The following is a 14,160-nucleotide window of genomic DNA, read 5'->3' as shown; positions in this document are numbered from 1 at the left end:
CAAGAATTTGGTTAAGAATGCCACCTCTAGACACTTATTACTGTGTGATTGTATCTTTATGTCACTATTTCCATAATCCAAAGTCATATTTATATATAACATACTGTGTTCCATATCACTGGTTCTCAGATTTGGCTGAACATTGGCATCACCTGGGCAGGGTGGGGGGAGGTGGTAAAAATACTAATATCTAGGTCTCATTCCCAGAGCTTTTCCTTTCATTTGTATGGAGTGCCGCCAGGGTAATGAGATCCCAATTTGCAGCAAAATTTGATATTTACTGTTCTTGTCTGTAGAGTCTGCTTGCTGAAGAAGCAACTAAAATACTCAAATGACTCTTACATATATTACATATTAATTAGTTAATTGGTTAATAACTTTTTCAAAATTTATTCACATTTCTTTTAGAAAGTTAAAAAGCAAAGGTAAACATCTTATAAAATTACTCATAATCTATCCAAGGTTAATTTCTATAAATATTTTATCTTTCCAGAGTTCCCACTATGTGTGGATGAGATGTGCGTGTAGAATCTCATGTTTTCATGTGTACTTTGGTCTGCAGTAGTTGAAGTTTCTCTCCAGAAGAGTTTTAGTTGACTAGTGCCTTCTAAGGAAGTGGCCTCAAAAGGCCAAGTATTAATTTAGCTAATGAACTGTGAATATTAGTAAACTGACATTTCAAGGGGTGATGACCCTAAAACCCACTCTCTCAGTGAATTATTATGAGTACATGTGAAAATATCCATTTCTCTTATGCTAAAGCCCTTTAGAACTTACTGGTTTTCCTCATTTGCCTCTTTCCTCATCTCTTTACCCTTTTCTTAGCCTTTTCCCTTTTATTTAATAAATGAGAAATGAAAAGGTATTTAAAAACCAGTGCTCTATTGGATTTGTTTAATAGACTCATTTCCAAATGTAAAAAATAGGTACTTTATAACTTAAAGTACTTTACAATTTATAAAAAATTAAATTGCATAATTTTTAAAGAGTTGTTTATGTCCAAATAGTCCTATTCAGAGCGACATTTATCACCCTTTTCCAGAGCATAACCAGAATGTTAAATTCACAATCAGCTGACTTAGATTTTCTATATTTGCATCATCTTAACATGTCAGTCTCTGTGCTCCTACTATAGTCTAATCTTCAGTCCTCGTTCTTGGGGTTTTTGCTGTAAGACACCTGCTCTAAAAATTTTTTGAACAGCTTATGCAGTGGCTCCTTATATAATAGAGAAAAAGTACATGGTAAGTGTTAAAGGAAATGGAATATTTGAAATATTAATTAAAAAACAAATATAGGTGCTTCATGTTTATACCAACATGGACACATCACGTGTAACTGGAAGCTAATCAAGAGAAGGCACTTTCAGTCCCTATTCAATAAATAAGATAATTAGAACTCAACAGGATGAACTAAACATCTCATTACTAATATTACTACTAATAAAACAGAACTGTAATCTCAGTTTCCTAATACCCAATTTAATAATATTTTCACCATACTGCACTGGCAGCTCTAATTACATTATCACAGATCTTTTTCTATTCTATTTGCCCCATTGGAAAATTTGGGCTATAAACCAAGCTGCAGACATTAATTTAACAACAAACTATTGTCTGATTGATTTGAAATTTCACAAACGAAGACAGGAGAGGGAGGAGGGAAGAGTGCATGTTGAGGTCATGTAACATATGGACGAAGAGGCAATGGTTTCTATGCTGTCCATGCACACATCCTGAGACATCTCAGTAGCTAACAGTTTGATGAGCAAATAATTGCAGTGTGCTCGGTACCAGATAAAAATCACCAGAATGAAAATCGAACGGTAGCAAAGTAGCATTTTTAGGAAACACATTCACTAGGACAGATTCTGCATTGTGTCACCCAGTGGGGACTGCCCCAAAACCACTTTATCACAGCTGGAAGACGATTGCTGTAAGCCAAAAGTGTTCTCTCTGGCTGTCATGCCCTGTCCCTCAGCTGTGGTATAAGTGTTTTCAGGATGCAATGAACCTCCGCTGTAAATCTAGTCTACACCTGCAGGGTGATCTGTGGGGATTGTCTTTGTGCCTTAATTCGAGAGTGAAGGAAACAAATCCCATTTTTCCCATTTGACATATAACTAAGATGAAAGTCAAGTGACAGGAAGTGATCTGCCCAAGTTCACACAGTGAAGGATGGCACCAAGGCTTGGCCTCAAATCCACAATTTCCTTGCTAAGAAGGGCATCTTCATTTAAAATAAAGTATCACTATTTTGTATTCACATGGTGATTTTTAATTTGCCATGTATTTTATTGTTCATTTTTATTTCTTGGCATAATTCACTCTCTCTATAACCAACCATGTTGATATGTATTCACTTCTATAATGTGCCTTTGCAAAGACCAAAACTTTTTAGATTTGCATATATATATTTGGACAGAGATGAAAATATATGTGTCTGTGTATTTTTAGATGACAAAAAAAGATTTAAAAAACTTATTACTTTCTTAGAGTCAACAAATGCTTCTCTGGAAATTCAGGAATGACAAATGTGAATTTCTAGTTTTTGAGTCAGAATTTTAAAATCTTCTGATGATTAAAAATCATATATTCATTTTTAACTAGAAGTCACTGATAACTTCTGAACATTTTATTTTGGCTTAAAAGCACAATTCATATTAAATGTCATATGACAGTCTGAGGGCGTTAGTTTTGCAAGTTATAGGCTTCTAATTGTGATAGTCTATGAAGACTGTACATGGAAAGCAAAATTTCTACATTCATCAGTAGTTAACCTGAAAATATGTATCAACCTATGGCTATACTCAAGACATTGGAATAGGCCCTAATGTGTAGTGAGTCAAGCCATTTGAGAGAGAGAGAGAGAGGAAAAAAAAAAGAAGAAAGAGAAGGAAGAGGAGGAGGAGGAAGGCAGCAGAGGGGTGGAAAAGAAAAAGGTCCCGTGAAAAAGTTTTGGTTGGAGGTTAACCTAGGGCAGAATAATTAGTAAGAGTGCACTACCTAAAGGTGAGATTTTTCAGAAGGGAAGCTTGGTTTAAGCAAAGACCTTAAGATCAGGGAGCCTCAAGGTTTATTTGATGCCCACAGGGACCCATAACATTGAAGTGCTGGGTGTGTGCTAAAGAGTAAGAGTAGTTTGGCACCCATCAGTGCAGGAAACAAAGCATACCGCACCTCTTTTAGACAGCAAAAAATTTAATGTAGATAAATATATGCTTACAAAATTATTGAAAGGGCAGAAGTACAGGGATTTCGAGTAGTATAAATAAAGTTCACTAAGTGAGTGGATCAAAAAACTGTGGTGCATTTACACAATGGAATACTACACGGCATAAAGAAAGGAGGAGCTCCTACCCTTCACGACAGCATGGATGGAGCTGGAGAGCATTATGCTAAGTGAAATAAGTCAGGCAGTGAAAGACAAATACCATATGATCTCACTTATAAGTGTAACCTAATTAACAAAACAAACAAGCAAGCAGAAAAAGAACCAGAAGCATGGAAACAAGGAACAGACAAAGAGCAATCAGAGGAGGGGGGGGCTGAGGGGAGAGAAAGGAAAAGGGTCTAATCAAGGAGCAGGCGTGGGTGACCCATGGACGTGGACAGTAGGGTGGGGACTGACAGTGGAAGTGGGGTGGGGTGTGGGATGGGGAGAGCAACGGGACAAAATTGGGACAACTCTAATAGAACAACAATTATAAAAACTTATTAAAAAATAAAGTTCAAGAACACGCCACCTTAGGAAGCCTGTGATTGAAAAATGCTGCCACAACTGCTGGTACCACCACACAGCTGCCTTTTAACCTGTCCAGACATTGTGGATGGACTTCATATGGTGGAGTCTGAGCTGTGTAATTACCTTTGAGCCCTTACTTCCCACTGCCTTGATTGCCTGCACAACCAGCAGCAGAAGGATGATGACCTTTGTGTTAATCTGCGTTCCAAATTTCACACATGTGCATCTCATCGGGAGAAACAGTTTTGCATCCAAAAGGGTAGTTACAATGAGTCTAGGAAATTTGCTTTATAGCCTTTCAGCCTCTGCATTAAAACGATGCATCCTGAAAGGCAGATGGAAGAGAAGCTGAATGAGCCAATCTATAGCATCTACCCCAGAGCTCCAAGGTAATTTAAAGTTATTATGTGATTTAGAGCTTGAATGGCAAACAAAAGATGGTAAGTAGTGTAGTCATTAATATACACATGGACAGCTGACAACCCCACAAAGGCAGAGCTTAGAGGATGAGCTTTGGTTTATCATTGAATTTAGCCAATGAAGTATGAGCAGGAAATAGGAGGATGGGAAAATAAAAAAGTCGGGGTATTTATTCCCTTGGCTTCTTTCCTGCCTGGGTACAGACTGAGACAGACTGTCTTCCTTCAGAAGGGACATAGCTTCAGCAGAACAACCCTTTCTTAAAGCAGCAGGTCCCACCTCATTCCATCTCCTTGCATCTATCGGTAGTAGTGCTTCCAGGTGGTATTAACCTGTTACCACCTATTACTCATAATTTAACTCCCTTTACCCTTCCTGAACCTTTACAAATAATCCTTTCTTTACACTCATCTGTTCTGAGTGAGCCATCTTATTCCTGTCCATGCTCTGATCTTTATAATGTGCCTCATTTTCCCCATAGCATTATATGCTTTTTAATTAAATGCTTATATAACATAAAATGTAACCGAGAGAAACAGAGTGTAACCTCATTTTTGTAACAAGCTGGGGACAGTCAAGAGAGCTGAGGGAGGCAGCATATTTTTTTCTCCCAACATCATCATGCAGCTCTCTGGGTGCCAGTCACCATCCTCTTTGTTCACGGCACCCCATGGCCCCCAAACCACCCTCCAATATTATAATGAGAGCAATGCTGAAATAATATCTACTGAAGACACTTCTAAGGGTTTTAAGGGTATCAACCCAATTAGCCCTTACAACAGCCCTTTGAGGTAAACCCTTGTATTGTTGCCCATTTTCACCGATGAGAACACTGGTGTCCAGGGCAGTTAAGTAGGTTTTCCGAGTCACACCACCAGAAGTGGATGAGCTGGGAGCCCAGTCCAGGGACAACAGATTCAGCATCTCTGCCCTTTACCACTATGCTATGCTCACTCTTTTTTTTAGGGGCACAACATGATGGTTTAATGAACACAGACATTGTGAAATAATTACCACAGTCAAGTAAATTAATACATCCACCTTCTTACAGTGTTTCTCTTTTATGTGTGGTGAGAACATTTAAATTCTTACAATACAGTACTATTAACTATAGTCAACATGCTATACAATAGATCTCCAGGGCTAATTCATCTTTTAACTGAAAGTGTGTGCCCTCAGACCAACATCCCCCAGTTCCCCACCCCCAACCTCCCCAGCAGTGGGCTACCACCAATATGCTTTCTGGTTCTATGGGTTTGACTTTTTTAGATTCCACATATAAATGAAAACACACAGTATTTGTCTTTCTGTGTCTGGGTTACTCACTTATGCTATACTAACTACTTTTCAAAAATGTATTCCTCAATTAGAGTTGACATACAACTCTATACTAGTTTCAGGTATAGAACATAATGTTTAGATATTTAAATACCTTACCAAATGATTGCCTGGATAAGGCCAGTAGCCATCTGATGTCATAGAGTTGTTGCCTATGCCTTACTTCCCTGTGACTATTTTAATAACTGGCAATTTGTACTTCTTAATCACATCACCTCTTTTACCCACCCACCCCAAAACTTGTGGTATATTAACTCTCAAGATGAACATATTTATTTGTAGAACCAGCTAATGATCCCTTTTTAAATATGTTTTTCTTTTTGAATTTGCAAAAATTATAGTCCCCCTGCTCTGACCAAGATGTCGTCCTTGGAATGGCAGTTTTGGGGAGGGAGAAGCAGCGTGGAGAGATGGGTGATCAGTCTCACTGTATGTCTTAAACAGTTTCAGCCTCTGTAGCCCTAAGTTGTTCATCTGCCAAGCAAAAGGGTTGAACTAAACCTTAAAAGTAAAGAATAGGAACAAAGCATGTATAAGGGTCAGGACATAAGGATAAAGTTGAACAAAATTAGTAGAGGGTTATGCCAGCTATGGTAAGAAATTTATGAGGCAATTAATGATGCTATAGAATTTCAAGTTAAATTAAAAAACAGCAACATATAAAAGCAGTAGTACATAAAATAGAATTTGACTTTAAGCATGCTAGATGAAAATAATTTAATAATAAATCAATAACTGGACCTACAATAGAGAGCTAAAATATAACTAATGAGAACTGAACAAATGAAATACGAAAAATGTTCAAATTTGAACAAAGTTTTTCCAAATAAAAAAAAAAGACAAAAACCTAGAAAATAAAGACACATTGATTTCCAAAAAAGAATCAAATAACTGTTGAAAATGGGTAAAATATATCCTGAAGTTCTTAAAATTCAAATTTAAAAAATTTCAAAATAAAAAGAATTCTGTAGGTATCCAGAGAATAGAATTACCCATTGCAGAGTAATATATAAATAATCAGATAAAAACATGCCACTTTAACACATAATTAGCAATAAGAAAACTTAATACATGCAATATTTTATTAAAAATTAAGAAAAATATAACTATAGTTGAGAAAGCCAATTGTATTAACTAAAAATGTTTTGAAAAAAGTAGTGAACTGTAAGATAAATTGGTTATAAAATCAATACATAGAAAATAATATTTAAGAAAAAATTTTAACATAAAAATTATAGGTAGTTTTCCTCTAATTTTTGGATTTTTAAATGATTTTTTTCAACTCTATTATAAAAATGAACTCATTTTGTAATACTTAAAAAAGAAAGTAATTTTGATAATACTATTTGCAAATTTATGGTAAGATGAGTTTTTGGATCATGAAGACATACATATCCAGGTTACCACTCCTTACATTGTGATAATTTATTTAAATTGTTGGAAAAGTACATTCTTGTGGAAACTGGCTATAAAAATCTAGCCTTGCAAACACGAAGAAATCAATGGAAAAGAAATGGTTCATAAAATACTTGAGAACTCCTGTGTTCTAAAATGCACTTAATCTATGTGTCTTGTTCTATCCAGAATGCTTGCAGTTGGGAAAACTGAAATTAATACATGTCATCTTATAAACAAAGCGTGTCCTTAGAATTGCCTGATAAACTTGCCACTTATATCAGTAAGGAGATTTTCTGACAAATGAGCAGCATTTCCTCACCCGAAATACTGTTATGATATGTTATTTGCCTGCCTGTTTCGAAGCATTTATTACTCTATTTTTCTGTGACCTTTCAACTGTGCCTGTCAGTAACTCCTCACCATCACTGACAAAACTGTCAGCTCTTGGGGCTCATAAACCCATTTGTCAGCCCTCACCAGGGAATGGAGCACGTTAGCCACTCATTTTTAAGAATAAATCTGAAGGACAAAAATATTTTTGTCTCTCCAGATTCAGTCCCCATTCCCCATTCTGTTTAGGGAGTAACTTCTTCCTCCCACACCCAAGTGTTTCCTGGTGAGTTCAGCAATCACCATATATCATTCCCCCTTAGCCTAGTGATTTGTTCAGTTGTGGGCACATGACCAAAACCAAACTACTGGAGACCTGCTTGGAGATTTTTTTCTAAGTTCCTTTTCCTCACTGGAGATGGAATTGTGAGCGTATGACCTCTGATTGGATAAAAGGACACCCCAGTGAGAAAGGGAGACCCGGGGAGAAATAGGCACGGTGAATCCAGTTCTAATCCCAGCAACCCCTAAAGCCGCATTGCTTCTTTCTACGATTACACTAGGCAAACCTTGCTTTCAAGAAACTAACTCTTACATCTTAAGGTAGTCATTCATGTCTTCATTGTTAAAATCAAGAGCTATTATTCTGTGTGTAACAGGGTTATTGAATGGGCTACATCTGACAGGATGGATTAAAGTTCTTTTTTTCCTTTTTTCTCACTATTAAACTTACTCAACAAACTTACTTTTCTCTACATCCAGAGAAAAACCTGGGCAGTGGCTGTTAGATAATGAAGTGCCCAGTCTAATCTTACTTAATCCAAATTTAAAGCTGCTCCCTGTTTTAGCCTGGTTCAGGTTTGGGAGCCTGCAAAGGCCAAATGGAGAGTAACCTATTTTATTACTTTCCCATGCCTTATTTCTTACTGCCCACCTTTCTAACAGATATTTCTGATACTTTCAGTGATCAGTTGGGGAGGTATTTAATTAAAGAAACACGTTGTAGCTGTGCTTTTATTGTCTGATTAAAGCAGCAGGTCCCACCTCATTCCATCTGTTACTGGGATTGTCCAAAGCTGAAAGCAACCCAGTCAAGACTTTTTGTTGCTATTCGAATTACTTATATAGGTTTTCCAGAAATATTCTTCAGAATTTAGGTACATCTTACATTTGCCTCCTTAGAAATTATGCCTCCTTAGGCTGCTGATTTTGACTTCCTCATCAGCTTCTGTTAAGTGCGTATTCTTGTAGAGGTCCCTTTGCTTCTCCAGAACGTTGTCTTGGGAGAGGTTCCTTCTAAGACAAAAGTGGTGATTCCATTCCACAGACACCTCATACACCTCATTTGTATGCCTCTCCAAACACTCTCACGCACACACATACACCACAGACTTTGGTGGCAGTACAGTTACCTCTGTGCTACACTTGCTAACAGGGACCACTCTAGCCATACCTTCTTACTTTTAGGTATTTTCAAGCAATTTTAGATATCAGCATTACTGCCCCCTAAACATCAAAGAGCTAGCTTTCCAATAGTACTCCTGAAATCCTTTGATGTGCTTTACTGATTAAGGGGAGTTATGGGAAGAAGGAAAGAAATGTCACTCATGCCAACAACTCTTTATAGCCTTTTTCCTAACTGTTCTCCTTTTACAGACGTGATATAGTTAACAGGCTAATGCTTGCCTATAGGGTCTAGGACTTCTCTTTAGGCTACAGGGTGTCCGCCATATTTTACGTTGTTTTCTTTTTTTGTGGACTCTGTCAAAACATCTGACCCAACGGGAAGCATTGCGTCTGACACTTTGACACACTGGCAAGACAATAATTTGAATATCATTCAATTAGGTATTCATTTTTTGATTATCTACTATGTGACAGACAAGTTAGGAGCAAAGACAGTGTTTGACAGCGTGGTCCTGTTTCAATATAGAGAATCATAGAAGAATCTACTATGATTCTTCTAGAATCTACTAGGTCAAGTAAAATATAGATTTAAAAGTACTATGTTATTTATCCTCAAATTACTTTATTTATTTTAAATGATATGTGGCTGAAACAGGTAAATGGCCTTGAACTGTGATTGGAAAGACAAAGCCATATAGAAATAGGTGACTAGAAGACCTTTTGGTCAAACTTGGCTACAGTCTGATTTCCTTCAGCATTACATTGTATATGTACAATGTTTAATTTTGTCTGAATGCTCTTTGGCAGAGCATATAATCCCTGACTGCATAGTTTCCACAAATATTACATTATTTGCCATTTTTTCCTTTTCTGGCCCAATAGATATTTGATTTTTAAAAAAAATATTTTGAAAAACCCTCTATGAAAACATATCTCAGCACTTACTGAAGACCCTACCACTAACTTGAAGGGATTTCTCAATACTGTGGATAATAGTACCATTTCTGTTTAGACTTAATTCACTTAGCATTTTTCACTAACTCAAGGAAAACATGATGTTAAGTGAGGCTTGGGAACAACTGGGGAATAATCATTTTAAATCCATAATCTCTCCTAAAGTAGAGTGAAATAACATCGGTCATCTTAACAATACAAGGATCAAAGGCTGTCATTTTATCAGTTCTTCCCAAAATAAGCCCGGGTTCTAAACAATAAATATGTGTCGCCTGAAGACAAAAATAATGAACATTGATATTTCTCTGTGTGTTGAGGGTGGTTCCTTCCTTCTCTACCATGAACTTTATATTCTAATGCAAGATCCAGTCATGGGCCAGAGCAAAGGGGATTATTAAAGTTCTTTAATGCAGCTCTTGGCAAGATACACCATGTGATCACACACGGTGCTCACCTGAAGATGAGTTAAGTCACCTTAGTTCACATTGGTGGGTAAGGACAGAAGGTCTTCCTAGGGCAACCCTGTTGTGGGCTAGAGTACCAAGTCACATCAGGCACAAATGAGGCGAGAAAGTAAGGAGCCCTTAAGCATTATGAAAAAACAGATATGCAGTACACTTTTGCTTAATTTATAAAAATACTGGTATATTTAGTTAAAATTTCACATAACAGAGAAAGGACTAAAATGAAAAGTTAAAATCTCCCTCCTTAGACCCCCCACTACCATTCCTCAGAGACAAATGCTGCTAAGTACTGTTTGGCTGTCTTTGGCACAACTTTCCAACTTCTTTGGCATTTACCAACATTTTATAATTTTTGTTAAATGAAATAAAAATACACATGCTGTTATTCATTCATTTGCTTTTAATTTTGCTTTATAATGTAACTTTTTAGGAATCTTTACAAATCAGCACAAGCAGGTTTAATTCATTGGTTTAATGGACACATAAAATAACTGTTATTTTTGGGGAATCATTCCTTCTAGGCCCTTAAAAATATATATGCATTAACTTAATTCTGGAAACAGCCATATGAGGTAGGTACTATTATTATTCTAATTGAAAAATGAGAGAAGAGTGGCAAAGAGAGGTTGAGTAATGTGTTCAAGATTTTATCATATAGCTAGCGAACATTTAAAACTTAGGGAGCTGGACTCCTCCCATACTGCCTGTCATTGCTTCTATTGATCCTATTAACAGATACTAGGTTGTAATTTGTAGTGTGTGTGTGTGTGTGTGTGTGTGTGTGTGTGTGAAAGTGAGTAACAGAGGGAGAGAGTGAGAGACAATGTGGAGAGAGGGAGCACTTGTATTTTGTCATTATAAGCAATGTGGCAATAAGGCGTATGGTACATCTATTGAATTCTTTAATTAAAATTTCTGGATCAAATAGCATATGCATTTCACATATACTATTCATGCAGATGTGTGTGTACATATCTTAATTATATAATAATTTTTATATAATCTTAATTATATATATATACACACACACACACATATATATATATACATACATACACCCCTTAGTTATGTTTAGGAGGGGTGACCCCCCTAAAAATGGAATTTATTTACAAAAAAATTGTGTATTTATTCTCACATGTTTAAACTTCAGTCACCTTCAAAGTGACTTCTATTTGATGCAATACAGCTATTGAAATGCTTCTTCCACTGCTCAAAACAGTTTTTGAACTCATTCATTTTGAGGCCTTTTAGTGCTTCCGTCATTTTTGTTCCATCTCTTCCACACTGGCATAATGTTGCTTTTTGAGGACTTGTTTTCATCTGGGGAAAACAAAAAACAGTTGCCTGGGGCAAGCTTGGGTGATTATGGAGAGTGGGGCATGGGGATCATGTCATTTTTGGTTAAAAACTGCTGAACACTCAGCAGGGTGTGGGCAAGTGTGCTTGTAAATCGCCCATCATGAAATCGGCATGAGTGTTGAAATAGTCTTTTAAAAAAAGTCACTAAAGCTGAACACAGCCTCTCACAATGATGCCAGCTGGTACACTGATACAGAGAGGTTTGTAGAACACTCACCTAGTGGAAGAAGCCTGTACTATGAGGGGCCTACCGTTGAGAAGATAAATCTGTTATTTTGGGGGGATCCCCCTTTATCCCAAATATTGTACCATTATACAAATCAACATTCCCGTTAAGAACTTTTCCAATTACCACCAACATTCACTCATACTTTGATATACATTTAACCTGACATATAATATAGATATATATTTCTCAATTCACTTCCAATTAATTATGAGCAAGGTTGAACATCTCCAGAGTGTCAGCTACATAACAAGAGGAGGCAAATGAAGCTCAACTACTCTCGCGCATATAACTGTGCTTAGCAAACCTAACTGAGCTCCTGAAATCAATGTATAGCAGGTCCTGGAGTAATGTTGTTTTGTTTAAAGTCATTTCATTGTAAAGTTGATAAGAAAAAAATCATTGATGGCAAGGACCACTATCTATGTGGTCCTTTTCACATTTTCCCTGTGTCTGCATGGATTTTCTCTGGGTTCTCCAGTTTCCAGCATCTGAGTTGTCTCCGTCTGAGTGACTGTGGGTGGATGTCGGTGGTCCTGGAGATGGAAGGGTGTCTTCTCCAGGTCAAGTGCCCCCTTTGTGCCTTAAGCTACTGGGACAGGCTCCAGACACATGTGACCCTGAACTGGAGTAATGGGTTAAAAATAATTATCTTACTTGTTTTATTAATCTTTCTTAAATATATATATATATATATATATATAACTTTTGTTTAAATGTTTAATATTAAAAGTATTGGGGGTCTTTCTTTAGGAGATTGGTGATTTTTTTTTGTGACCAAGGATATGCCATAGGAACTTAACTCTTGTTTATATCAATTAACCTATGATGAAAGTGATTTCATTATATGTCATTTCACTTGAAGTCTCAGTCTCCAAGTTTCAATGGCATTAGGCGAGGGCCAACTGTATGATACCTCAACAGCTTTTGAGCTTATCTCACACCTGTCTGATGCTGCTTGTCTTGGGGATGCTAAGTAAATATTTTGTTGGAAAACCTCTCCTCAACAAAACATAATACAGTCACTTAAATGCATGATTTTCAATTAAGTTTTTAGCATCAGCCTCTTTGGGTACTAAGAACTGCCTGCTTTTCTGTCCTATTTTGATCCCAAAGTGGATGCAGGCTGCCTCTGCTTCCCTACAAAGTCAGAACATGACTTGATGCACCTGAATGGACTGATCAAATGTAATTCCATTAGAATAGAGAGTATTTCTCCAGATTGTTCAAGTCAACCAAGGACAAAGCATGTAAGAATAAAGGGCCCGATCATTGAAGAGATAACCTGCTAACATGCTCTGGTCCGATCTACTACTGTGGGGAAAGAAAGCAATTGGCAGTTGGAGTGATTTCAAACAGGCACCTGGATCAAGCTGATTCTGCCCAAAATGGCAGCAACCGAGGCACATTGGTACAGGATGCCTGAACTGGGAAGTCTTTAGGAAGAAAAGTGTGGGTTTTCAAATTGGAAGATTGAATTTTATTTAAAAACAACTTTTCCAATAGGTTGCCTTTAACAGAGAGATGGCCTAATTTATGTAAAGGCAGCTGCACTGAGATCCACTTTTTCCTCAGAATTCCCCCATTTGTATATTCTTATAGGCATGGATCTTACTAACAGCTCCATGGCTGTACCAACTTGATATGCCCATCACTGGTTTCCTTGTGCAGCAAATGGTTTCTTATTTCACTTTGAAAGTCTCAATTCAAATTTTCATTATTTCATGAAGTAGTTCATGAACTAATGATAGATCAGAAACATTTACATAACTAAGAAATAATTTTAACTTTCAAACTATTAAGCCTTCCAGCCATGCCTGGTGTGCAATAGATTGACTAATAATCCTTGCTGTGCTTCGGGTTGAATTATTGAATAATTCAAAAAAGATTATTTAACACAATGCTGCTGGAAGGAGGAGGCTGGATAAGTGACATTTTGATTCATTAGCCTGTACTTTCTCCTAGTTGCCTATGAAAATAGTAAAGCAAGAATAATGCTATTGTATAATCCCTCTTGGGGAGACTTTTTCTACAGATGTCACCTGAAGGTGTTAACAACTGGATTACTTTGCCTTATTATGGTATTAGATTGTCTTGTGATAATTTCATTGTTAAAAAAACAAGTAGGTGCTCAAGATTTTTTCAGAGGAATTGCATGAAAGTTTGTGAGATTTTTGTCTCTTCAGCAGCTCTAGAAAGCCTCATTGATACATTTGCCATTCCCATGTTTTCTACAAAGTCACCAGTCTTCTAATAATAGTGATTATCTTCTTCACATGCAATGTGTTTTGTCATTTTTAAACAACATTCATGTCATTATTCTATTTCATTCACCTGACTCCTTCTTAAAAGGGATCTAACATTCCAACTTCCAGGTGCCCTTACAAAGTAGAGTTTAGGCATTTTCAACAGTAGCTAGTTAAAATAAAAGTGGTGTTTACTCTTCACATGATCATGGGGAAACTTATTTGACACAGAGTGAGCTGGATGCTTTCGGAAAAGTCTTGCTGTGGTAGAGCT

This window comes from Artibeus jamaicensis, unplaced genomic scaffold (assembly GCF_021234435.1).
Source record: "Artibeus jamaicensis isolate MK-2021 breed Jamaican fruit bat unplaced genomic scaffold, CSHL_Jam_final contig_797, whole genome shotgun sequence".
Classification (NCBI taxonomy): domain Eukaryota; kingdom Metazoa; phylum Chordata; class Mammalia; order Chiroptera; family Phyllostomidae; genus Artibeus; species Artibeus jamaicensis.
The sequence above is the reverse complement of the archived record's forward strand: the minus strand, read 5'-3'. Positions refer to the sequence as shown.